General features: G+C 47.4%; 1 long non-coding RNA gene across 1 annotated transcript; it reads right to left on the bottom strand.

The window, feature by feature from the left end:
• Nucleotides 1-415: 415 nt before the first annotated feature.
• Nucleotides 416-26,338, bottom strand: LOC130305894 (uncharacterized). Its single transcript, XR_008855321.1, has 3 exons — nucleotides 26,236-26,338; nucleotides 14,253-14,380; nucleotides 416-530 (listed from the first exon to the last, which is right to left on the bottom strand). It is a non-coding gene; the product is annotated as an uncharacterized LOC130305894 (long non-coding RNA).
• Between the last annotated feature and the right edge of the window lie 470 nt (nucleotides 26,339-26,808).

Genomic DNA, 26,808 nt, shown 5'->3' on the forward strand with positions numbered 1-26,808 from the left:
TTAGAGCCTTTCAATGTCAAGAAAGCGCTATCCTGCGAGACCACCAACTGATCCAGACTAACGAACGTGGAACCCCCAGATTTTGCACTAAACTCACCGGGCCTGAGGAAACCATAGAAGGCATGATATATGGCTACTTTAAGTACCCTACTCTTAAGGAGCCCAAAAGGATGTTTATCTAACACGTCGGACAACTGCCTGAACAACGACCCTGTGACCGGGAGTCTACCTGTAACTACTATGGGCTTGGCCTTTTGAATACCCTTTAAAACTCTGCGTATAGCATGGTATGAAAATATGGAAGCACTACCTGGACTTTCTAGGGACAAATGATGCTGAACCCCCGCTAAATATTACTTTCAACGGGAACTCTTGGTAAACCTTCCACGCATGACAATACGCTTTAGCATTATTTTCAGACAACGCTTTATTCATCAGAACTTTAGCAGTATACAAATAGCGGTTCAATCCATCATTAGACAACTGACATCGGGGGACGGTGTAGCCTGCCTGTCTGCTTCGGGCATGACCTGAAAAAAAGAGATCAAACTTTAACCGGGATAATGCATCCGCAGCCACATTTTTCTCACCTACATATTCACATACTAGATGGAACTTGTGCATTAGAGACAACCAAACCAGATGTCTCATGAATCTCATGATAATCGGGGAACTCGACTTTCCCTTCTTGACAATTTCAATCATGGCTTGATTATCTGAAAAGAAACACACCGTCTGCTTAGACCAGGATGCTCCCCAAACATGAGCTGCTGCTACCACAGGAACTAACTCAAACAGAGCTGAAGTATGCAAAAAATCCTCTAAACTAGACACCTCAGGGGGCCTCCCCAAATAGCCGCATAACCAACTGATGATGCGTCCGTAAAGACACCCGGGGATGAGTGGCTGGGAGCTGGAATGAAAAACTAAACACCATTCCATGTTTGTAAGAACCTGTCCCACATGACAAGATCCGCCATAGCGTCACTATCTAGCCTAATGACACTGTGTTGCTCCGGTGCTACTGACAACAAGGCTAGCAAGCATGAGATCAATGTACGGCCCTGTGGGATTATACGAGTTGCAAAATTGAGCATACCTAACAATGCTTGTAGCTCCACTTTGGTGCAGACTAGCGACCTGGTAAACCGATGTATGGTTTGTCTAATGCGACTGAGCTTGTCACTAGGCAAACTGGCTTGCATAAGCACTGTGTCTAAAACAATCCCAAGAAACGTAATCTCTCTTGCCGGACCTTCTACTTTCTTATCCGACACTGGTACCTGAACTTGAGTGAACAGTGACCTCAAAGCATCCAGACCACCAGGCTCAGCAGTTGGGGGTTCAATGATGAGGAAGTCATCTAGATAGTGGATGACAAAGGAACAATTAGAGACATTCACCAAAATCCAATGCAATACTTCTGCAAATTGGTTAAATAACCAAGGGCTACTCTTAGCCCCAAAGGTAAGTCTAACAGCAAAGTAATACTGCTCTTGCCATTTAACACCGTACTACTTCCACAACTCTGGAGCTATGGGTAACAGTTTAAATGCATCTGTAATATCGGCCTTTGACAGCCATGCTCCTGACCATAACGAGATGATGATCTGGATTGCTTCGTCGACAGAAGAGTATTGCATGGAATATTCCTCTGATGGAACTAAAGTATTGAGACTAGGTGTATTGCACCAATCGTTTTTTATTCGAAAACTTGCCCACCACCACACCTACCGGACTGACCCTCCAAACATCAGAGGGGGGCTGTGCAAAAGGTCCTAACATGTAACCTTTTTGAGCCTCCGATAGTATCAACGAAGACACTGCCTCCGGATCTCTGAGAGCGGACTGTAGGTTACCACATTCATATGTATGGTGGGGAAGGGCGAGCAAACCTGTATGGAAATCATACCAGAAGCTGTTGACCAACCAATCTACCCATCTCTGATCAGGGTGCCCCTGTAATAACCCAGCCAGGCTCTCCACATTGACCCCAGTTAGTCAGGATCCTGACCTCTGAGGACACTGGGTCTTAGGATGTGCCCTAAAACATTGGGAGCAAATGTGCAACAGACGGCATTGACTATAATTACAAGATGACCAGTTGTAATTTTTGCACACTTGCGCTTTCCCTAATTTTTTTATCGGCCTGCCCAGCTTATCAACCACATTGTTCCTCTGAAAACCAACCCCAGTGACCGGAGGTTTCGCCTCACTGGTAGATGGTTGCTCATTAAGTTGACTGCACCAGGCGGATGTATGATTAATCGAGTGGCAATTGGCACAAGCAGGTGCTTTCAGTCCTGCAAAATGTCTACAAAAGAGTTCCGTATCCATTGTCGCCCAGTTCGTGATATGTTGGAATTGCTCCAGTGCTGCTGCCGCTTGTGCTGAGAACGAGACATGGTAATCGTAGAAGGCATATCCTCCATACTTGTGGCCTAAATCCACTAACTTATATAGGTAAATGTCCAGTTCCTCCCTACGTTCCGGATGAACCGAGCATACCACATTGCGGTACAGACTAAAGGCTAGCATAAATTCGGGCAGCGTAAGTTTGCGTCTTAATCTGACATCCTTAGTCTTTAGCACAACAGAAACTTCCCCACTCGCTATAGTCTTGTTTTCTGCTATATCATGTGCAGAATTAGTAAGGATGCCAAATTAACATCTTTCCCCCCCAGAATATCCTTGCGTATACCCTGAGGGATCAGATGAGCTGGGAGGACATTAGGGGCCTTAGTCGCCGTACCTTGTGCTGGTTGCAGCGCAGTCACTGGTGCTGATATGACCGGATCTGGCGTGGAATCACTAGCCTGCTCCCCAGGTGCTGGCTCCACCGTTTGTGCCGTGGCTGTTGGCACGACAACTGACGGTGTATTTATCCGGCTTTCAATGGAATCCAATCTCGTCTGGAATCCCATCATCATTCCGTGTAACTGTGTGAGAGAGGCCTGAACCGCTGCCCAGGGTTCTATTGGCTGACTGAAGGGGATACCTCTTCTAAGAAGCTCTGAAGTAATCTTGGGGATGGTCCACGCCCGATAAGATGTCGAACTACCATGAGCCGATGTCCTAGAGGGCGTTTCCGGAACCGACAGTTGTTCCTCTATGTCTGATCCGTGAGACATGATGACCTAAGAGACACATAATTACTAACAACCAAATAACTTGTCATATCCCTACCTACTATTACGTGGGTGTAGTGCACGAGGTGAATAAAAAAATCACGTACCTTAGAGCGTAACCTACCACGAACAAGACTAATGCTGTCGCTATTGAACCTGAGGAAGAAGAACACAACAGGACCAACTACCGTACCTCTGGATACCGAGCCCGAATGAACCTTCCAGATCGGAAGAGGTCCAAACCCCCGATCCGCCATCCTGAGCACTTCGCAACTTGGAGACCGAGACTAATCGTTGCCTGAAGCCGTGTCAGGACTTCCCTCCCTGCTTCCTGAAGACGTGTCAGGCTAGTGAGCTTCAACCCTCACAATTGCCCGCAGCCGTGGCAGGACTTCCAACCTACTGACAAACAACATGTATACGTGACAGGATTAGTGCCTGTAGCCGTGACAGGACTACCAACTTGCTTCACACCTGAAGCCGTGACAGGTGACTGACTATGTACATATAAATGACTGTGCTCCACACGTGAGACCCATCTCCCATGATCGGCAACAACTTTCTCATGGTGCCCGCTGAAACAACACACAGCTTTCCTAACTGAAAGAACACACACCTACTTGCTGGAGAGCTTGCTTGACTATCGTCTTTCTGTAACAACATACGTTGAGGACATGAGTATCATGAGCATACCTAAATCATACATCACTACCCCTTTTTTTTTTCTCTCACCTGTACAAAAACCCTTATATGCGACCACTTGAGCTGTATGGTCCACTTCACGTAAATGTAGATCTAAAACACAAATGACTAATAAACTAACGCCCATACACATGTATTATACACTGGTCAATAACCAACCTACCCAAAAACCTTCTGCTCGTTGAACAGGTAATCCAAAACTGCAAATACTTGACCATATCTTCAAAAAAAAAACCCTACCCAAAAACACAATATTACTATATGCCACATGTCATTTGCCATCTACAGGAAAATTCCGACACCACACAACCCCCAACCCTGAGCAGAGAAGGGCTGTCCAGAACCGGAATCCCCCTAGTGCTATGAAGTTCGGTAATCCTTGACACAGAGTCTCACTACCCCCCAAGCCTAGGTTACCATGACAACCAGTAACCGTCCCTGCGTGTTCTCACACTAACGAATAAACGAACTGGCGGACCTATGGCAACCTATCCCCTAATAACCAACCTGTGGCCGATATAATCTATGCCCCTCATGCACACCTGCTACTGCCCCATGACTGTAAAACCACCGGTGGCACACACCACAACATAACATGGCTAATCCTCATACCGTAGCGCTGTTACCTTCGCCCGTAGTACTGACCCTATCATACAACAGAGCTGCCCTACACGCAGCGCCGCATTGACACCTGCCTACTGCCTTAATGTTATCTGAACCTGCCGGGGGCCTCGCCGCACGCACCATAGGCTAATCCATGCCACCAGCTAAACCCCCGCCGGGGGCACCACCGTCGCCAGCCTGACACCCACGGCAGCACCCCCGGCAGGTCCCGGTCCCTGGCCCCAGCAAAACAATGCTGTCAATGTTGCCAGGGCAACCAGCGTTACCGAGCCGCTTAAGACGTCTCAAGCCCTGATCTGCCGAGACCACCGCCGCACCCCTCCAGGCCTGCGACGGTGTTCCCGGCAGTAACAGGGCTACCACCATAATGCCAACCCATGCCACCAGTCGGAACTCCCCGCCCAGGGCACCACCGCCGCCATTCTGACCCTCGCAGCAGCACCCCCCGGCAGGACCTGGTCCCCGGCCTTAGCAACATTAGCCGCCGGCGTCGCCAGGGCAACCGCGGCACCGCGCCGCTTGAACCATCCCAAGCCCCGATCTGCCGGGACAACCGCCGCACCCCTCCAGGCCTGCGACGGTGTTCCTGGCAGTAACAGGGCCCGTGCCCCACCACCACTCACCCGACACTGCAACTCCGCGTCTTCCGAGCCTCATGACCGTGCGCCCGGAATCCCGTCCGCATCACCGGAAGTAGCAACTGCGCTTGCGTACAAGGAGAGAACGATCCAACAGAGACGCCCAGCAGCTCAATACCCTAACGCACGTACCCCTAGGCCCTACCAGGGGACGTTAAGTACGCTCTAGGCCCCGCCCAAAAATGCAGGCTGTTCCGGCCTTATACATATACAAAATTGTGGCGGAGCAGCACAAAGGCCCGGTCCCAGGCACCGTAGACAAAGACCAAAAAATTCTCCAGCACTCCGTAGCATGCGATAAAAGATGAGTAGTTTATTCCATCAGACAAGTGCAACGTTTCGGTCGCCAGTTGAGGCCGTTTTCAAGCATACAAATGTGGTATAGTGCCAGGTATAAATGGAGTGACCAATTAAGATACAATTACAACAAAATTACATAAAACACAATAAGTAAATACAGTGCATGATATCAAAGTGCATAGTGGAGCTTAATACGGTGTACCTAAAAACATAATAGGTATAGCTGACATCAGAGTGCAATATAAATACATATAAAATATAAAAGTTCATAAGTGCAATCATGTGTACATTGTCACGATGCCGGCTGGCAGGTAGTGGATCCTCTGTGCCAGAGAGGGATTGGCGTGGACCGTGCTAGTGGATCGGTTCTAAGTCACTACTGGTTTTCACCAGAGCCCGCCGCAAAGCGGGATGGTCTTGCTGCGGCGGTAGTGACCAGGTCGTATCCACTAGCAATGGCTCAACCTCTCTGGCTGCTGAAGATAGGCGCGGTACAAGGGAGTAGACAGAAGCAAGGTCGGACGTAGCAGAAGGTCGGGGCAGGCAGCAAGGATCGTAGTCAGGGGCAACGGCAGGAGGTCTGGAACACAGGCTAGGAACATACAAGGAAACGCTTTCACTGGCACGATGGCAACAAGATCCGGCAAGGAAGTGCAGGGGAAGTGAGGTGATATAGGGAAGTGCACAGGTGATAACACTAATTGGAACCACTGCGCCAATCAGCGGCGCAGTGGCCCTTTAAATCGCAAAGACCCGGCGCGCGCGCGCCCTAGGGAGCGGGGCCGCGCGCGCCGGGACAGGACTGACGGAGAGCGAGTCAGGTACGGGAGCCGGGGTGCGCATCGCGAGCGGGCGCTACCCGCATCGCGAATCGCATCCCGGCTGGAGGCGGTATCGCAGCGCCCCGGGTCAGTGGATCTGACCGGAGCGCTGCAGTGAGGAGAGTGTAGCGAGCGCTCCGGGGAGGAGCGGGGACCCGGAGCGCTTGGCGTAACAGTACCCCCCCCCCTTGGGTCTCCCCCTCTTCTTAGAGCCTGAGAACCTGAGGAGCACACTTTTGTCTAGGATGTTGTCCTCAGGTTCCCAGGATCTCTCTTCTGGACCACAACCCTCCCAATCCACTAAAAAAAAGGTTTTCCCTCTGACCTTTTTAGATGCCAGAATCTCTTTGACGGAGAAGATGTCCGAGGAGCCGGAAACAGGAGTGGGAGGAACAGATTTGGGAGAGAAACGGTTAATGATAAGTGGTTTAAGAAGAGAAACGTGAAAGGCATTAAGAATACGAAGAGAAGGAGGAAGAAGAAGTTTGTAAGAGACAGGATTAATCTGGCACAAAATTTTGAAAGGACCAAGATAGCGTGGTCCCAACTTATAGCTAGGGACACGGAAGCGGACATATTTAGCGGAGAGCCATACCTTGTCTCCAGGGGAAAAAATGGGAGGAGCTCTTCTTTTCTTATCCGCGAACTTCTTCATGCGTGATGAAGCCTGTAAGAGAGAATTTTGGGTCTCTCTCCATATGATGGAAAGATCACGAGAAATTTCATCCACAGCGGGCAGACCAGAGGGCAAGGGGGTAGGGAGGGGGGGAAGAGGGTGACGGCCGTACACCACGAAAAATGGGGATTTGGAGGAAGATTCAGAGACTCTGAAGTTATACGAGAATTCGGCCCATGGTAGAAGATCTGCCCAGTCATCCTGGCGGGAGGAAACAAAATGTCGTAAATAATCACCCAAGACCTGGTTAATTCTTTCTACTTGTCCATTGGATTGAGGATGATATGCAGAGGAAAAATTTAATTTAATCTTGAGTTGTTTACAGAGAGCCCTCCAGAATTTAGACACGAATTGGACGCCTCTATCCGAGACGATCTGCGTGGGCAACCCGTGAAGACGAAAAATGTGTACAAAAAATTGTTTAGCCAACTGAGGCGCTGAAGGAAGACCAGGAAGAGGGATGAAATGTGCCATTTTGGAGAATCGATCAACGACCACCCAAATAACAGTGTTGCCATGGGATGGGGGTAAGTCAGTAATAAAATCCATACCAATCAGAGACCAAGGCTGTTCGGGGACAGGCAGAGGATGAAGAAAACCAGCGGGCTTCTGGCGAGGAGTCTTATCCCGGGCACAGATAGTGCAGGCTCGCACAAAGTCCACAACATCCGTCTCCAGAGTCGGCCACCAATAGTAGCGAGAGATGAGTTGCACAGATTTCTTGATGCCCGCATGACCTGCGAGATGGGAAGAGTGGCCCCATTTGAGGATTCCGAGGCGTTGGCGTGGAGAAACAAAGGTCTTTCCTGGAGGAGTTTGCCTGATGGAGGCTGGAGAAGTGGAAATCAGGCAGTCAGGAGGAATGATGTGTTGCGGAGAGAGTTCAACTTCAGAAGCATCCGAGGAACGAGAGAGAGCATCGGCCCTAATGTTCTTATCGGCAGGCCGAAAGTGAATTTCAAAATTAAATCGGGCAAAGAACAGAGACCACCTGGCCTGGCGAGGATTCAGCCGTTGGGCAGACTGGAGGTAGGAGAGGTTCTTGTGATCGGTGTAAATAATAACTGGAAATCTTGATCCCTCCAGCAGATGCCTCCATTCCTCAAGTGCTAATTTAATGGCTAGAAGCTCTCGATCCCCGATGGAGTAGTTTCTCTCCGCCGGAGAGAAGGTCCTAGAAAAAAAACCACAAGTAACAGCATGCCCGGAAGAATTTTTTTGTAGAAGGACAGCTCCAGCTCCCACAGAGGAGGCATCAACCTCCAATAGGAAGGGTTTAGATGGGTCAGGTCTGGAGAGCACGGGAGCCGAAGAAAAGGCAGACTTGAGCCGTTTAAAGGCGTCTTCCGCTTGAGGAGGCCAAGACTTGGGATCGGCATTTTTTTTGGTTAAAGCCACGATAGGAGCCACAACGGTAGAAAAATGTGGAATAAATTGTCTGTAATAATTGGCGAACCCCAAAAAACGTTGGATAGCACGGAGTCCGGAGGGGCGTGGCCAATCTAAGACGGCAGAGAGTTTGTCTGGATCCATTTGTAGTCCCTGGCCAGAGACCAAGTATCCTAGGAAAGGAAGAGATTGGCATTCAAACAGACATTTCTCTATTTTGGCATAGAGTTGATTGTCACGAAGTCTCTGAAGAACCATACGGACATGCTGGCGGTGTTCTTCTAGATTGGCAGAAAAAATCAGGATATCGTCCAGATATACAACAACACAGGAGTATAAAAGATCACGAAAAATTTCATTAACAAAGTCTTGGAAGACGGCAGGGGCGTTGCACAGGCCAAAGGGCATGACCAGATACTCAAAGTGTCCATCTCTGGTGTTAAATGCCGTTTTCCATTCATCCCCCTCTCTGATGCGGATGAGATTATAAGCACCTCTTAAGTCCAGTTTGGTAAAGATGTGGGCACCTTGGAGGCGATCAAAGAGTTCAGAGATGAGAGGTAGGGGGTAGCGGTTCTTAACCGTGATTTTATTAAGACCGCGGTAGTCAATGCAAGGGCGTAGAGAGCCATCTTTTTTGGACACAAAGAAAAATCCGGCTCCGGCAGGAGAGGAGGATTTACGGATAAAGCCCTTTTTTAAATTTTCCTGGACGTATTCAGACATGGCAAGAGTCTCTGGGGCGGACAGAGGATAAATTCTGCCCCGGGGTGGAGTAGTGCCCGGGAGGAGGTCGATAGGACAATCATAAGGCCTGTGAGGAGGTAGAGTCTCAGCTTGTTTTTTGCAAAAAACATCCGCAAAGTCCATATAGGCCTTAGGGAGACCGGTTACGGGAGGAACCACAGAGTCACGGCAAGGGTTACTGGGAACCGGTTTTAGGCAGTCCTTGGAACAAGAGGGCCCCCAACTCTTGATCTCCCCAGTGGACCAATCCAGGGTTGGGGAGTGAAGTTGAAGCCAGGGAAGTCCAAGGAGAATTTCAGAAGTGCAATTGGGAAGGACCAAAAGTTCAATCCTCTCGTGATGAGGTCCGATGTGCATTAGAAGGGGCTCCGTGCGAAAACGTATGGTACAGTCCAATCTTTCATTGTTTACACAATTGATGTAGAGGGGTCTGGCGAGACTGGTCACCGGGATGTTGAACCTGTTGACGAGAGAGGCCAAAATTAAATTTCCTGCAGATCCGGAGTCCAAGAAGGCCACAGCAGAGAAGGAGAAGGCAGATGCAGACATCCGCACCGGCACAGTAAGACGTGGAGAAGCAGAGTAGACATCAAGGACTGTCTCACCTTTGTGCGGAGTCAGCGTACGTCTTTCCAGGCGGGGAGGACGGATAGGACAATCCTTCAGGAAGTGTTCGGTACTAGCACAGTACAGGCAGAGATTCTCCATGCGGCGTCGTGTCCTCTCTTGAGGTGTCAGGCGAGACCGGTCGACCTGCATAGCCTCCACGGCGGGAGGCACAGGAACAGATTGCAGGGGACCAGAGGAGAGAGGAGCCGGGGAGAAGAAACGCCTCGTGCGAACAGAGTCCATATCCTGGCGGAGCTCCTGACGCCTTTCGGAAAAACGCATGTCAATGCGAGTGGCTAGGTGAATGAGTTCATGTAGATTAGCAGGGATTTCTCGTGCGGCCAGAACATCTTTAATGTTGCTGGATAGGCCTTTTTTAAAGGTCGCGCATAGGGCCTCATTATTCCAGGATAATTCTGAAGCAAGAGTACAGAATTGTACGGCATACTCGCCAACGGAAGAATTACCCTGGACCAGGTTCAACAGGGCAGTCTCAGCAGAAGAGGCTCGGGCAGGTTCCTCAAAGACACTTCGAATTTCCGAGAAGAAGGAGTGTACAGAGGCAGTGACGGGGTCATTGCGGTCCCAGAGCGGTGTGGCCCAAGACAGGGCTTTTCCAGACAGAAGGCTGACTACGAAAGCCACCTTAGACCTTTCAGTGGGAAACTGGTCCGACATCATCTCCAGGTGCAGGGAACATTGGGAAAGAAAGCCACGGCAAAACTTAGAGTCCCCATCAAATTTATCCGGCAAGGATAGTCGTAGACCAGAAGCGGCCACTCGCTGCGGAGGAGATGCAGGAGCTGGCGGAGGAGATGATTGCTGAAGCTGTGGTAGTAACTGCTGAAGCATAACGGTCAGTTGAGACAGCTGTTGGCCTTGTTGCACTATCTGTTGCGACTGCTGGGCGACCACCGTGGTGAGGTCAGCGACAACTGGCAGAGGTACTTCAGCGGGATCCATGGCCGGATCTACTGTCACGATGCCGGCTGGCAGGTAGTGGATCCTCTGTGCCAGAGAGGGATTGGCGTGGACCGTGCTAGTGGATCGGTTCTAAGTCACTACTGGTTTTCACCAGAGCCCGCCGCAAAGCGGGATGGTCTTGCTGCGGCGGTAGTGACCAGGTCGTATCCACTAGCAACGGCTCAACCTCTCTGGCTGCTGAAGATAGGCGCGGTACAAGAGAGTAGACAGAAGCAAGGTCGGACGTAGCAGAAGGTCGGGGCAGGCAGCAAGGATCGTAGTCAGGGGCAACGGCAGGAGGTCTGGAACACAGGCTAGGAACATACAAGGAAACGCTTTCACTGGCACGATGGCAACAAGATCCGGCAAGGAAGTGCAGGGGAAGTGAGGTGATATAGGGAAGTGCACAGGTGATAACACTAATTGGAACCACTGCGCCAATCAGCGGCGCAGTGGCCCTTTAAATCGCAAAGACCCGGCGCGCGCGCGCCCTAGGGAGCGGGGCCGCGCGCGCCGGGACAGGACTGACGGAGAGCGAGTCAGGTACGGGAGCCGGGGTGCGCATCGCGAGCGGGCGCTACCCGCATCGCGAATCGCATCCCGGCTGGAGGCGGTATCGCAGCGCCCCGGGTCAGTGGATCTGACCGGAGCGCTGCAGTGAGGAGAGTGTAGCGAGCGCTCCGGGGAGGAGCGGGGACCCGGAGCGCTTGGCGTAACATACATGATTAAGTGGGTAAAATCCTTCCAGAAGCAGGGCGGGGGCAAGGTACACTCACCAATCATAGAGGAATAATCAGCTCTATACAGTAAGCGAGGCCGTAGCCCCACATGTGTCGGCGTGTGATGCTGGAGCCGGAAATGCACACGAACCAATAGGATGCAAGAGCATCATGATGATGTAATTATCACATAACCGGACTAGCCGGCGCATGCTCATAGGAGTATAACAAACCGGTCCGGCCATCTATAGTAAGGGCAGCAGTATTGGCAAAGTTCATCTCTGATAAAGCAAGTCAGGAGACGACACCCACTGTAGAGATACTTTATGTAGCGGCTTCATATTGGTACCAGCGAGAACAATTGCCGCAGAGTTGCCTGGGGGACCTAGGGCATCCCACGTCACTCCAGGTACTTCTCAGCCATCACCGGATCAAGGTTGCAGTGAGCATCCTCGCATCACTGGTTCAGGGGGGCGGAGCTTACATGTCACCCGCTCTTTAGGTACTGAAGCACAATCAGTTGAGTACTCATGGAGCAGTTGAATGGTGATGGCCGGATGTAGATGAAGAGTAGCGACATGAAAGCAAGAAAAATTGGTTCAGCAGCATAAAGTTCCAGCATGGATAAAACAAGTGTAGAAAAATGAGATGGTGATGGTGAGAGTCGAGGACTATGGGTGTCGTCTGCTGACTTGCTTTATTAGAGATGAACTTTGCCAATACTGCTGCCCTTACTATAGAAGGCCGGACCGGTTTGTTATACTCCTATGCGCATGCGCCGGCTAGTCTGGTCATGTGATCATTACATCATCATGACGCTCTTGCGTCCTATTGGTTCGTGTGCATTTCCGGCTCCAGCATCACACGCCGACACACGTGGGGCTACGGCCTCGCTTACTGTATAGAGCTGATTATTCCTCTGTGATTGGTGAGTGTACCTTGCCCCCGCCCTCTCCTGGAAGGATCCTACCCACTTAATCATGTACACATGATTGCACTTATGAACTTTTATATTTTATATGTATTTATATTGCACTCCGATGTCAGCTATACCTATCATGTTTTTAGGTACACTGTATTGAGCTCCACTATGCACTTTGATATCATGTACTGTATTTACTTACTGTGTTTTATGTAATTTTGTTGTAATTGTATCTTAATTGGTCACTCCATTTATACCTGGCACTATACCACATTTGTATGCTTGAAAATGACCGCAACTGGCGACCGAAACGTTGCACTTGTCTGATGGAATAAACAACTCATCTTTTATCACATGCTACGGAGTGCTGCAGAATTATTTTGTCTTTATATATATGAGAGAGAGAGAGATACGTACATTAGTGTTTACATACAAGTGTTTTAAAAAGTGTCTCTAAACTACAACTCCCAGCATGGCCGGACAGCAAAAGCTTGTCTGGGCATGTGGGGTGTTGTAGAATTAAAAAAGCTTTCAATACGATGTTTGGAAAACACTGATATATATTTGTGCGTACATATATAAATGCATATAGCGATGTATAAATATGTAATTATTATTACATCAACATGATTATACTGATGTATCTCCAAATAAATAAAGATCTGTGTATGTATAAGTAGTATGCAATTGCTATAAAGGTATACTCTTGGATATAAATGCGTATATGTCTCTGTGTTTGGGGACAGTGGGAGGATGATGGGAGTGTGGTTAGGCTTCTTGCACACTGCCGTTAGCACACGGCAATGTGACGGCTGCCGAGGAAGCCCGGGGAAATAGCGGGAGAAAAATTACTGCTTGTTCCGTCTTTTTCTCCCGCTATTCCCGTCAAAAAATAACGGCGCCCGGCGACCCCCATAATAGTAAATGGGAACCGTCGAGACCTGTTGTTGCCCGTTGCTCCCCATCACAAGAAGGACTGTTAAATTCATCAGAAAAAAAAAGAGACTTTAATGGCCGTTCTCGATGGGTAGCAACAGCAGTGTGTAAGGGGCCTTAGTGTGAGGATGATGGGAGTTAGAAAACTAGCAGGATGATGGAAGTCAGGCAGGTGGGAGGACACAGAAGCCAGTAATACAGAGCGGGGAGGTGGAGGCAATAAATGTATATTGAAGAGCCGGTTTGGAAATGTCTGGAGACCTGAGAAGAGGAGCGGACGCAAATGGGGCACATGAAACTCAATCACACCACCCTCCCCACCTTAGGATCAGGCGAGATGGTGGTGGTGACCTCTGCCACAAAGAGCAGTGGCTGCTTGCAGTGGTGATGGGTAGCAGGAATGCGTGTCATACTACGCACTGGTTCAGAACCCCTCAATATTACAACACCATTTTGTAAAAGTTGGGGGCATCTGTTTCGGTAAAAAGACACACTATCTCTATTTTGTAGGTCCATACGGTTACAATACCCAATTATATAGTCTTTTTTTATTTTACTGCTTTAGTTTTTGTACAAAAATCAGTATGCTTAAAATTGTACTATTCTGATCCCAATAACTCTTTTATTTTTATGTATCTGGGTATATATGAGGGTAATTTTTTGCGCTGTTATCTGTATTTTTTATCGGTACCATTTTTGTTTTGATGGGACTTTTCAATTGCTTTTTATATATTTTTTAATGGTATTTGAAGTGACCAAAAATGTGCAAATCTGGTTAGTGCACTATTACGACTTTTGGGGCCTCACTTAAAAAAAATTTTGAAGCCTAAAACTGGCACTGGGTACACATGTTCTCCAATTGGGCACTACAGCTGTTACAATACTACACTTCCAATCCTCTCCATACAGGCTTTGGCTGACCAGGTTTGTAATCACCTAGCCAGTTAGGCATAGGTAACACTTACTGTACAGGTAGGGAGACAGGGTGAGTCATTCCAGGGGGTTGGCAGCTGGAGTGGAGGGACACCCCCCAGGTTGTTTTATCCCTTCCATGCCTAATTCCTGCCAGTCGACTTACCAGCGCTGTGAAAGCTGCCCGCCTACCCATAGGATTGTTTCATTGTTGGGGGCCATTGTTATTTTATTTATGGGCTAAGTCTTCTGTTTTATTTCTTTGACTGTCTCAGAGTTATTCCACCATTACCCCTGTTTAAAAAATAAAATAATGTTTTTTTATTTATTTATTTATGTTTTTTTCTTCTCTTTTATGTTAGTTTTTGGTCTCTGTGTTTATCGCTCTGTGAGTTCTGTTGTTTTGTTTCATAGAATTATGAATGCTTCCTTCAGTAAAGTCACAGCTGGTTCTGAAGAAGGATATCCGGAGCATTTGGGAAGCTGAAGGCATTGGTAATGGGTGAGGGCATTCTGCTTTAGTCATAAGTGTGGTAAAAGCTTAAAGAGTTAACCGCTAAGCATTTTTTTAGTTTTACATTTTGATGGTTATTTATATGACAATAAACACTGTGACTGACCTCCCAGTCCAAGGCAAAATGACAATAGTTGTCTGTGCCTAGTTATTTCAGGTGTTTACAGTATTTCAGTTGGATACAGTACTTACCGTGTGTATGGTTTTTATGATATTAATGTGTAAATACAGTTATGGCCGTAAATGTTGGCACCCCTGAAATTTTTCTAGAAAATGAAGTATTTCTCACAGAAAAGGATTGCAGTACGTGTTTTGCTCTACACATGTTTATTCCCTTTGTGTGTAGTGGAACTAAACCAAAAAAGGGAGGACAAAAAGCTAATTGGCCATAATGTCACACCAAACTCCAAAAATGGTCTGGACAAAATTATTGGCACCCTTCAAAATTGTGGAAAAATAAGATTGTTTCAAGCATGTGATTATCCTTTAAACACCCCAGGGGGCAAGTAACAGGTGTGGGCAATATAAAAATCACACCAGATAAAAAGGAGAGAAGTCCACTTAGTCTTTGCACACTAGGCATGGACAACAGAAAGAGGAGAAGAGAACTGTCTGAGGACTTGAGAACCAAAATTGTGGAAAAATCTCAACAATCTCAAGGTTACAAGTCCATCACCAGAGATCTAGATTTGCCTTTGTTCACAGTGCACAACATTATCAATATGTTTGCAACCCATGGCACTGTAGATAATCTCCCTGGGCGTGGACGGAAGAGAAAAATTGATGAAAGGTGTCAAAGCAGGATATTCCAGATTGTAAATAAGCAGCCCCAAACAAGTTACAAATATATCCAAGCTGTCCTGCAGGCTCAAAGAGCATCAGTGTCAGCGTGAACTATCCATCGACATTTAAGTGAAATGAAACGCTACAGCAGGAAACCCAGGAGGACCCCACTGCTGACACAGAGACATAAAAAAGCCTACATTTTGCCAAAATGAACTTGAGTAAGCCAAAATCCTTCTATGAAAACGTCTTGTGGACAGATGAGACCATGATAGAGCTTTTTGGTAAAGCACATCATTCTATTGTTTACCGAGAATGGAATGAGGCCTACAAAGGAAAGAACACAGTACCTACAGTGAAATATGGTGGAGTTTCAATGATGTTTTGGGGTTGTTTTGCTGCCTCTGGCACTGGGTGCCTTGAATGTTTGCAAGGCATTATGAAATCTGAGGATTAGCAATGGATTTTGGGTCGTAATGTACAGCCCAGTGTCAGAAAGCTGGGTTTGCGTCCGAGATCTTGGGTCTTCCAGCAGGACAATGACCCCAAACATACGTCAAAAAAATACCCAGAAATGGATGGTAACAAAGCGCTGGAGAGTTCTGAAGTGGCCAGCAATGAGTCCAGATCTAAATCCCATTGACCACCTGTGGAGAGATCTTAAAATTGCTGTTGGGAGAAGGCGCCCTTCCAATAAGAGAGACCTGGAGCAGTTTGCAAAGAGTGGTCCAACATTCCGGCTGAGAGGTGTAAGAAGCTTATTGATGGTTATAGGAAGTGACTGATTTCAGTTATTTTTTTCCAAAGGGTGTGTAATGCTGCTGGATGTGGATCCTCTAACTTATGTGGCAGGTGACACGGGCCGTATCGGGGAGCGGAGTCTAAGGTGCCGCTGGTCTTCACCAGAGCCCGCCACAAGGCAGGATGGGCTTGCTGCGGCAGGCGACCCAGGTCGCTACCCCTGATACAACTCGACCACACAGGTAACTGGGCAAGATGAGGTACAGAAGGATGAGACAGAGGCGTAGTTGTACTTAGCAGTAGGTCAAGGCAGGTGGCAAAGGTGCGTAGTCAAATAACATAGCAGAAGGGTCAAAATACACAGGCAAGGCACACAGACAATAGGGAACGCTTAATCTCAGGCTAGGGGCACTGAAGATCCGGCAGGGAAGAGTGGGAGGTGCAGGGACTTATAGAGTAGTGTCAGGTGTTGCACATAATTATGGGCCTACTGGCCCTTTAAATTTCAGAGCTCCAGCGCGCACCCTTGGAGACGGGGACACGCACGCCGGAGCTGAGAGGCAGCAGAGGACGGTGGTAAGTGACAGGCTGGAATTCGCATGTGGGTGAGTCCCGCGATGCGAATCCCAGCCCTACCAGCAGCAAGGGAGACAATGCACTCACAGCCAGCACATGCGGCCAGAGCGCAATGTGTAACAGTACCCCCTCCCTTTGGTCTCCCCCTCCTTTTGCGGTTCAGAAATTTACTGAGAAGGTCGCCGTCCAGGATATTTTTCTCTGGCTCCCAAGATCTCTCCTCCGGACCGAATCCTTCCCAATCCACAAGAAAAAAGCATTTTCCTCTGATAAATTTGAAGTCCAAAATTTCTTTAACAACATAAACATCAGAGGTACCAGAGATGAGAGTAGGAGAGATGTCTTTTATTTAGAAAAGCGGTTGTGGATGACAGGTTTCAAGAGAGAGGCCTTGAAGGAATTCGGGATCCGGAGAGAAGATGGCAGATGGAGAGAATAGTCCACGGGATTTGAACGTTTATTGATCTTATAAGGAACCAAATAGCGAGGGCCCAGTTTATAACTGGGTACCTTAAAGCGGATATATTTGCATGACAACCAACCGCACTTGTTCTTCTACCATGGGAACTCCGGAGGAAGAAGACAAGGGAAGAGAAGGATGAGGATGAAGTCCATAGACCACAAAGAAAGGTGAAGTCCCAGTCGATTCAGAATTCCTATGATTGTATGAAAACTCTGCCCAGGGAAGTAAATCGGCCCAGTCGTCTTGACGAGCAGAAATGAAATGGCGAAGATAGTCTCCCAAGACCTGGTTCACCCTTTTGACCTGTCCATTGGATTGCGAGTGATAAGCTGAGGAAAAATCCAACTTAAAGGGGTATTCCGCCCCTAGACATTTTATCCCCTATCCAAGGATAGGGCATAAGATGTTTGATTGCAGGGGTCCCACTGCTGGGGACCCCCATGATCTCTCCTTCAGCCACCCGAGTCATCAGCTCTCCAGAGCTAAGTTTGCTCCATGGCTGATGACTCACGAGGTTCGTGACATCATGGCTCCGCTCCCTCATGACTTCACGCCCCGCCCCCTTAATGCAATTCTATGGGAGGGGGCATAACTGTTGCCAAGCCCCCTCCAATAGACTTGCATTAAGGGGGAGGGGTGCAATGTCACAAGGGGCGGAACCATGACATCACGAACCCAGGCCCTTGTCATCAGCCACGGAGCTAACTTAGCTCCGAGGAGCTGATGACTCTGGGGGGGGGGGGGGGCTGCAGCGGGTCCCCTGTGATCAGACATCTTATCCCCTATGCTTGGATAGGGGATAAGATGTCTAGGGGCGGAGTACACCTTTAACTTGGAGACAATAGCAGAGGGCCCACCAGAACTTACAGATGAACTGGACTCCACGGTCAGATACAATATGAGATGGCAATACATGTAAGCGGAAGATATGGCAAAGAAAAAGCTTAGCAAGCTGTGGTGCCGATAGTAATACAGGTGGAGGCACAAAAGGAGCCATTTTAGAGAATCGGTCTACGATAACCCAGATGACCGTATTGCTGCCAGAAGAGGGAAGGTCTGTAGTAAAGTCCAGAGCAATATCGGTCCAGGGAAGCTCTGGAACTCGCAAAGGCTGTAGAAGGCCTGCAGGTTTGGAATGGGGGCGTCTTGTCCTGTTTTAAACTAGGCCACCAATATTGTCTGGAGATGAGCTGCAAGGACTTACGAATTCCGGATTGACCAGCCAGAAGAGAAGAATGACCCCACTTCAAAACTCGGAGTCTTAAACGGGGAGATACGTAAGTCTTCCCAGGGGGCAGGTGCTGAAGACTTGCTGGTGCTGCAGAGATGAGATGTTCAGGAGGAATAATATGTTGAGGGTGGGATTCCTGATCTTGAACATCTGAGGACCTAGCTAGAGCATCAGCTTGTAAATTTTTCTCCGCAGGACGGAAGTGAATAAAGAAGTTAAACCAGGAGAAGAACAGAGACCAACGAGCCTGCCGAGGGTTGAGATGATGTGCAGTCTGAAGATAGAGCAAGTTCTTGTGATAAGAATATATAGTAACTGGATGTACAGAGCCCTCCAAGAGGTGACACCATTCTTCCAAAGCCAGCTTTATTGCCAAGAGCTCACAATCTCCAATTTATAATTTTTCTCTGCAGGAAAGAAGGTCTTAGAGAAATAACCGCAGGTTACAATTCTTCCATTAGAGGACTTTTGCATTAAAATTGCACCAGCACCAACAGAAGAAGCATCAACTTCCAAAAGAAATGGCTTGTTTGGATCACGTCTAGATAAAACTTGAGCTGAAGCGCAGGAGGAGTTAAACTGTTTGAAAGCTTCTTCAGCCTCTGCAGTCCAGACCTTTGGATTAGCAGTCTTCTTGGTGAGAGAAACGATAGGAGCTACCAAGGTGGAGTAATGAGGGATAAATTGCCGATAGTAATTGGCAAAGCCGAGAAAGCGCTGAATAGCTTTCAAGCCAGAAGGTCGATGGCAGTCCAGTACAGTGGACAACTTGTTAGGGTCCATTTGTAGACCTTGACTGGTAACGATATACCCCAGAAAATGGAAGGCTGTTTTTTTTTTTTTTTTATAAAAGTACACTTCTCTAGTTTAGCACAGAGATGATTGTCTCGGAGACGTTGTAAAACTTGGCGGAGGTGAGAGCGATGAGTCTGAACATTGGGCGACTAGATGAGAATGTCATCCAAATAGACAACGACACAGGAGTATAGGAGATCACAAAACATATAATTGACGAACTCCTGAAAGACTGCTGGAGCATTACAGAGTCCGAATGGCATCAAAAGATACTCAAAATGTCCATCACCAGTATTAAACACAGTCTTACATTCGTCTCCTTCTTGTATGCAAATCAAATTATAGGCCCCACGAAGGTCAAGCGTAGACGATCAAATAATTCTGAGATCAAAGGAAGTGGGTAGCGGTTCTTGAGAGTAATTTTATTCAAGCCACGGTATTTAATGCAAGGTCGCAAAGATCCGTCCTTTTTTTCCTACGAAAAAGAATCCGGCAGGGGAGGAGGACTTTCTGATAAATCATTTCTGAAGATTTTCGTGGAGGTAATTTGACATGGCCTGGGTTTTGGGAACATACAAGGGGTAAATTCTGCCCCGAGGAGGTGTGGTCCCAGGCAATAAGTCGATAGGGCAATTGTAAGGATGATGTGGTAGTAAAACTTCAGCTTCTTTCTCACTGAAGAAGTCCTGAAAGAGCAATGACAGCCCGGGTGGAGGAGCAGAAGGAAGGAAGAGTATGAAAATAGTTGTTATAGCAGTAGTTGTTATAGCACTTCCCCAACAAAGTACTTCTCCAGTTTTCCAATCAAGATGCGGGCATATAGTTGTAACCAAGGAAGGCCAAGTAGAACAGTGGAGGTACAATGAAGAAGCACATAGGACAATTTTTCCTTATGCAGAAATCCAACCTGCATAAATAAGGGCTCCGTGCGGAATAAGACAGTACAGTCCATATTTTCTCCGGTGACTGAAGAGATGTATAAAGGCTTCAGAAGGCGGGATACTGGCAGACGATACCTATGTACTAATGAGGCATTATTGATAAAGTTTCCCGCGGAACCAGAGTCCAGGAAGGCAAGAACGGAAATAGTCTCTTTGGAGGGTAGAGAAAGCTGGACTGTCAAATTCAAGCGTGGAGAGGAGATATTCACACCTAGGGAGGCCTCTCCCACAAACCCTAGGTGCGGCGTTTCCCTGTGACTGTGGACACAGAGGACATTCTCTGAGGAAATGATCTGCACTGGCGCAGTAGAGGCATAGATTCTCAGCTCGTCGGCGAGTTCTTTTCTGCAGGGTCAAGTGAGACAGATCCACCTGCATAGCCTCCACTGCGGGAGGCAATGTAGAAGGTTGCGGTGGTTGCTGGAAGACAAGTGCCAGGTGAGGAAAGCGCCGAGGTCGTGCAGACTCCCTTTCTTGACGTAGTTCATCGCATCATTCAGAAAAACGGATATCAATCCGAGATGCCAACTACATGAGTTCATTCAGGGTAGAAGGCAATTCCGGGGCAGCAAGGACATCCTTGATATGGCTAGAAAGTCCTCTCTTGAAAGTGGCACAAAGAGCTTCATTGCTCCAAGATAACTCCGATGCCAGGGTACAGAATCGGAGGGCATACTCACCCACGGAGGAGTTGTCTTGAGAAAGACCCAGCAAAGCCATCTCAGCGGAAGAAGCTCGTGCAGGTTCTTCAAAGACACATCGGAATTCAGACAGAAAAGCCTGGAGATTAGTTGTGAGTGGATCACAGAGATCCCATAGTGAGGTTGCCCAGGCCAGTGCCCTTCCGGTTAAGAGACTGATGACAAGGCCACCTTTAATAGTGAAACAAAGATGCTTTATTGATAGGCTTACAGATAACATGTAAGGAAAAGCATTGAAATAATGAAAAGGAACCAACGGCCGAGTTAGGCCTTAAACAAAGTAACAATTGGTACAAGTGATGCATTAGACATTGACAACACAATGATAAGCAGCACAAAATCATAGTGGCAGAAAAAAGGTATAAGGTGTTTGACGGCTGGTCATCCCCGACAATAAAGAATAGAGTCCCTCCCACCCCTCAACACGGAGAACAATAAAGCGAGAAACTGCAGCAGACATTAGGACAATGGGACAAGGCCACCTTTGCTCGTTCCATAAAGAACCATTCTGCCATAAGTTCTATGTGCATGGAGCACTGTGTCACAAAACCACGGCAAGACTTGGGATCCCCCTCATACTTCTCAGGAAGAGACAAATGGAGCTTAGATCCCGAGACGACTGCAGGAGCGAGATGCAACACTGGAGTAGGAGGAGGCTGCGGCTGCTGCAGTTGTTGGGAAGAAAGCAACTTCTGCATCATGGCGGACAATTGGTTTAACGGTTGTGCCTGCTGTGCCAACTGCTGCGACTGGTGAGTTACGATAGATTAAACATCTTAATCCTTCCAGTACTTATTAGCTTTTGTATACTACAGAGCAAGTTTTTTTCTTTTTTAATTTATTTTCTGTCTTAGCACAGTGCTCTCTGCTGACACCTCTGTCCATTTCATGAACTGTCCTGAGCAGGATAGGTTTGCTATGGGGATTTGCTCCTACTTTGTTTGTTCCTAAAATGGAAAGAGGTGTCAGCAGAGAGCACTGAGGTCAGACAGAAAGGAAATTCTAAAAGAACTTCCTGTGTAACATACAGCAGCTGATAAGTACTGGAAGGATTAAGATTTTTTTAATAGAAGTAATTTACAAATCTGTTTAACTTTTTGGCACCAGCTGAAAATAAATGTTTTCCAGTGGAGTACCCCTTTAACAGGGATGAATGTTAAAGGAGATCTCTGGCAAAAATTAACTTATCCCCTATCCACAGGATAGGGATAAGTAGCTGATCACGGGGGTAGGTCTTACCACTGATGCCCCCGGCAATCACCGGGACGGGACCGGCGCTCAGTGAGGAGCACATGCTACGGTCGGCACATGCTACGGGAGCGTCGAAAGGACGCGAGTACAGCTCTTGGGCATCATTGGTGCTCCCATAGAAATTAATGGAGCGCACCGGGGTCCCCATAGGGGACTATAAAATGCAGTACATTGATTCAATACACTGATCAATGCCATTGCTTTGCAAGGCATTGATCAGTATTATCTGCGGTTGATTGCTAAAGCCTGGATTTCAGGCTTGGAGCAATCAATTGCCGACCGGACGTGCAGGAGGCAGGCAAGGCACCCTCCTGATGCGTCCTAGCTGATCGGGACATCGCAATTTTACCACGATGGTCCCGATCAGCCCAACTGAGCTGCCGGGAAGCATTTTCACTTTAGACGTGGTGATCAACTTTGATCGCTGCATCTAAAGAGTTAATGCCAGACATCTGCCTGAATGGCGATGTCCGGCATTAGCCACGGGTTCTGGCTGCTGATAGCAGCCGGGACTGTGCGGGTATGGTGCAAGCTCAGCTCCCAAGCTCGCTTCATAACCCTCCCGTGCCGCAGCGCCATTTAGAAACTGCGTTTTGCGGCAAGGGGTTAAGTATATAAATGGCCCATACAAAAAATAGGGGGGGGGGGGGGGAACGGTTCTAGGTAAAACCCACTTAAAAGGCGCTTATTCCGCCTGGAGAAAAAAGATCTAGTCTCCAGGGGCGACACACCTTCTTTACCATATGAAAAGTAAATTTATGGAACAGTCCACCTCAGGAACTGGTCACAGCAGGAACAATTGGGGGCTTAAAAACAGGGTTAGATACATTCCTAGAACAAAATAACATTAATGCTTACACGGAAATATAGACACCCTTCCCCCTTAATTCACCCATACCCCTTACATTCACCACCATGGTTATACTTGTTATACCATGGTTATTCTCTCCCCCTGCGCTTCCATTACACACACACACCAATTTCCATTAACCCCCCCCTGCTTTCATTACAATCCCCCCCTGCTTCCATTAACCCACTGCTTCTATAATTTAGGTAGATAGATAGATAGATATGAGAGATAGATAAGATAGATAGATAGATATGGGATAGATAGATATGGGATAGATAAATAGATAGATATGAGATAGATAGATAGATAGATAGATAGATAGGACATAGATCAGTGTTTTCCAACCAGGGTGTCTCCAGCTGTTGCAAAACTACAACTCCCAGCATGTCTGGAATGTAGTTTTGCAACAGCTGGAGGCACCATGGTAGGGAAACACTGATCTATGCCCAGTCTACCTATCTATCTATATATCACAGTGTTTACCAACCAGTGTGTCTCCAGCTGTTGCAAAACTACAACTCCCAGCATGCCTGGACAGCCAAAGGCTGTCCTGGCATGCTGGGAGTTGTAGTCTTGCAACATGTAGGCACTTATGTTGAGAAACCCTGCAACCTTGCAAAGCCCTAACCCGCTCATCTTTATAAAGTTACCTACTGTTCACTCAGCCCACGGTCCTCAACTCACCGGGCATGCAGTGTAATCCGAGACAGGGGCCACATGATGCCAGGGATGAAGAGGAGCTGAGGCAGTTGTTCCTCATGAAGTTATCAGGGGATGAAGCACGGCCTGATGCAGGGACAGGTCAGAGGGCTTGGAGCTGACTTCCTGCCTGTGCGGGGCACGTCTACTCCCACCAGCCCCTCTGCTCTTAAAGCGACAGTTACACTAACGGGGGGGGGGGGGGGTTCTCATTCTCAAGGCCCGGGCCCAGCGTACAGATACCTCTATAGCTATGCCACTGGCGGTGGGCCCCCTTACTTGCTGGGCCCTTGTGCAGTTGAACCTGCTGCACATATGGTTTGTCCGCCCCTGTATGTATATATATATATATATTTATATATATATATATATATATATATATATATATAAAAGCCAAAAAAGTATTGCAGCACTACTCAGCCTCAATGTGTGGGTGCCAGCGTCCAAAAAACTTCTTGACCAAAAGTCCTCAGTTTAAATGGGATCCAACAATAACGCAGCACTCCAAAGAACGGTGAAAAAAGTGTTGATTTATTCCTGTCACATCAGTACAAGCAACGTTTCTGCTCCTATGGAGCCATGAAAATGGCTCCATAGGAGCAGAAACGTTGCTTGTACTGATGTGACAGGAATAAATCAACACTTTTTTCACCGTTCTTTGGAGTGCTGCGTTATTGTTGGATCCTATATATATATATATATATATATATATATATATATATATACATATACATATATATATATATATGTGTTTATTGATTTTATATACACAGAAATATATATATGATGGTACAGAACACTCACTGTAGTATGGTAAAAGTTGTCACAAAGATGAACATCACAAAATGGTAAATGATCAAAACATCAAAGGGGGATTTATTATTCATTTACACAGATTTTTGGTGTAAAAACATGCAAATTTTTGTATTATGCATTTACACTCATTTTAGTAGTTTGGTATGGTTAGATTTTTGCAGTGGTCAGAGATTTATAAAATTTTTAAATATTTTTGCAAATTTATGTGTAGCACATACATATACACTGCTCAAAAAAATTTAAGGGAACACTAAAAATAACACATCCTAGATCTGAATGAATGAACTAATCGTATGAAATAGTTACATAGTTGAATGTGCTGACAACAAAATCACACAAAAATTATCAATGGAAATCAAAACCCATGGAGGTCTGGATATGTCTGGAGTCACACTCAAAATCAAAGTGGAAAACCACACTACAGGCTGATCCAACTTTGATGTAATGTCATTAAAACAATTCAAAATGAGGCTCATTAGTGTGTGTGGCCTCCACGTGCCCATATGACCTCCCTACAATGCCTGGGCATGCTCCTGATGAGGTGGAGGATGGTCTCCTGAGGAAATGTCCTCCAAGACCTGGAGTAAAGCATCAGCCAACTCCTGGATAGTCTGTGGTGCAATGTGGCGTTGGTGGATGGAGCGAGACATGATGTCCCAGATGTGCTCAATCAGATTCAGGTCTGGGGAACGGGCGGACCAGTCCATAGCATCAATGCCTTCTTCTTGCAGGAACTGCTGACACACTCCAGCCACATGAGGTCTAGCATTGCCTTGCATTAGAAGGAACCCAGGGCCAACTGCACCAGCATATGGTCTCACAAGGGGTCTGAGGATCTCATCTCGGTACCTAATGACAGTCAGGCTACCTCTGGCAAGCACATGGAAGGCTGTCCGGCCCCCTAAAGAAATGCCACCCCACACAATTACAGACCCACCATTAAACAGGTCATGCTGGAGGATGTTGCAGGCAGCAAAAGATTCTCCACGGCGTCTCCAGACTCTGTCACATGTGCTCTCAGTGTGAACCTGCTATCATTTGTGAGGAGCACAGGCTGCCAGTGGCGGATTTGCCAATCTTGGTGTTCTCTGGCAAATGCCAAACGTCCTGCACGGTGTTGGGCTGTAAACTCAACCCCTAACTGTGGACGTCGGGCCCTCATACCACCCTCATGGAGTCTGTTTCTGACCGTTTGAGTAGACACATGCACATTTGTGGCCTTCTGGAGGGCAGTGCTCCTCCTTGCCCAAAGGCTGAGGTAGCGGTCCTGCTGCTGGGCTGTTGCCCTACTACGGCCTCCTCCATATCTCATGATGTACTGGCCTGTCTAATGGTAGCACCTCCATGCTCTGGACACTACGCTGACAGACACAGCAAACCTTCTTACCACAGCTCGCATTGATGTGCAATCCTGGATGAGCTGCACTACCTGAGCCATTTGTGTGGGTTGTAGACTCCGTCTCATGCTACCACTAGAGGGAAAGCACTGCCAGCATTCAAAAGTGATCAAAACATCAGCCAGGAAGCATAGGAACTGATCAGTGGTCTGTGGTCACCACCTGCAGAACCACACCTTTATTGGGGGTGTCTTGCTAATTGCCTATAATTTCCATCTGTTGTCTGTTCCATGTGCACAACAGCATGTGAAATTGATTGTCAATCAGTGTTGATTCCTGAGTGGACAGTGTGATTTCACAGAAGTGTGATTGACTTGGAGTTACATTGTGTGGTTTAAGTGTTTAATTTTTTTGAGCATGAGGACACATGTGCTGGTTATAAGTAAAGTACCTAACATTCCTGTACTATTCTTCTCCCCCATGGATCTGATCACTTCCTGGTTTCCTCTCTGAAATGTGACCATGCTGTTGCCGGGCAACAGAGCACATTTTCCCACAATCCCCCTTGCTTGCATCTGCAATGAAGACCAACTGCCATTACCTTCAGGAGACTGCAGTTGAACTGAGCATGTGATAAAATGCATTGGTTATGCTGTGGGAAAAAAAGCTAATCAGTTTGCCACAGTATTGCAGTTTTTGTAATAATAAACTGAGGCATGAGGACTACAACTGAATATATACCCTAGGTAAACCACCCATGGAGATACCCAAAATAAAACTACCCCCATTATACCACCAAAACCCTGCAGCAGCCACATCATAAAGAGCTGAACTATTATTGGTTGCTAGAGGATAATCACACCAGTTTTTGTTGCCAATGTTGTTTCTTTTATTTTTTTTAATAGTTTGCTGTATTTTTTTCCACTTGCATGTGCTTTTTTTAGTGCAGCATGCTCTAGGGATAGGCTTCTCTTTAAAGGGGTACTCCGGAGCTAAGACCTCTTATCCCCTATCCAAAGGATAG

This window comes from Hyla sarda, chromosome 1 (assembly GCF_029499605.1).
Source record: "Hyla sarda isolate aHylSar1 chromosome 1, aHylSar1.hap1, whole genome shotgun sequence".
Lineage (NCBI taxonomy): Eukaryota > Metazoa > Chordata > Amphibia > Anura > Hylidae > Hyla > Hyla sarda.